Source organism: Protopterus annectens, chromosome 3.part0, assembly GCF_019279795.1.
Source record: "Protopterus annectens isolate FY-2018-M chromosome 3.part0, PAN1.0, whole genome shotgun sequence".
Lineage (NCBI taxonomy): Eukaryota > Metazoa > Chordata > Ceratodontiformes > Protopteridae > Protopterus > Protopterus annectens.
The window spans coordinates 1987817989-1987819491 of NC_056731.1; positions in this window are offsets into that span (position 1 = coordinate 1987817989).

Genomic DNA, 1503 nt, shown 5'->3' on the forward strand with positions numbered 1-1503 from the left:
CGTTTGTGTTGTGTTTATGCACATTTCCATGGACTCTGTCGTGGGGATTTACTTTTGGGACTTTTACTCTTCTGGGAGCGTGTCCGTTTGCAGGGCTCGGCCTATGGACACGCCCCCTACTGTCTTCCACAGACCGTGTAAGCCTTAGGTGTGATTCAGCATGCCCTCATGCATATGCATGACATGCTGATGTCACACCATTTAACTGCAGCCTCTGTGTAAGCCTTATAACTCTTACACGGAGGCTTCGTGAATCCTGCCAACTGTATTAAAATGAACCTTCTGGAAGATATAAAGCTTGAATCTCAAATGCTTGTCATTATTTAGTGAATTCACTCCTCATTGATTTGCAACAAAACTTCAGAAAACCAAAAATTTTATGAGGAACAGACAAAAAATATGAGGCAAAAATCTGGACATTCTTCAAAAATTTGGAAAGTTGAAAGCTAAGCATACAAGACTGCTCTCTCTCTCTCTCTCTCTCTCTCTCTCTCTCTCAATCTGACACACACAGTCTCCTCTGCTTTCATACAAGCATTCAGTCACACAAGATCACTCTTGATCTTGATCTCTCACACACACAGTTTGTTCTGCTTTCATACACCTATTCACTCATACACTCAGAAACATAAACACACTCATACACCTACATAGACACACGTACACTTTTTTCTGTTTATTTCTACACTCGCAAAACAGCAAAACCCTTGCTTAGCGAGTGTAAAGTAATGGCGGAGGTTATTTTTTTGCAGTATGCGCTCCATAGCAGTTTGATATGCTGCCGTGAAGCCATGAAGTGGTGCACTCATTTTTCAGTGGGCATTACTTGTACATTAATACCCTGCTGGAAAACATTTGGTCTCCAATCAGGATGCTGATGTACAGTTTGCTCATTCTCTAAACCAAAATAATGTAGCACTCTGCAGCCATTTCACAGATTATTGCAATGTTCACAATTACTATTCTCATAAAACACCAGATTAACTGTGTTGTAGTATAACTAGTTATGCTTTCAGGCTGGTATTACTGTACAATTCTTTCAGTAAGCCACAGGTGATAAAAAGTAGTCCCAAGTCCCAAGTATATGTTTGTATGTCAACCTGAGCACAAGAGTATGAAAGCACCGATTAGCTCAATACTAGCTACAGGTACACTACTAAAACCAGCAAAGTTGCTTTACTTTTCAGCGGCAAGCAAGTAGAATAATAATACAGGACACAGTCAAATATTGCAAGGAAAAATACAGTTTACTCTACCTTAAGCAAGTCAAGTTAAAAATTGCAGTAAAACGAATAACATTGGCCAGAAGTCATTACCATCCCTTCACCATATGAGTCTATGAGGGGGGAGATAGCACAGAATGCCAATGAATGAATTTAAGTGCTACAACGCATCATGGGAGGACCACTTTGTGGAGAAATCATATTGGTTGTTGTCAAAGGAAAAAACAACTTCAAAAAGATCAATATATGGCAGGTTCAGGTTAAGGCACTTTAATTCTTG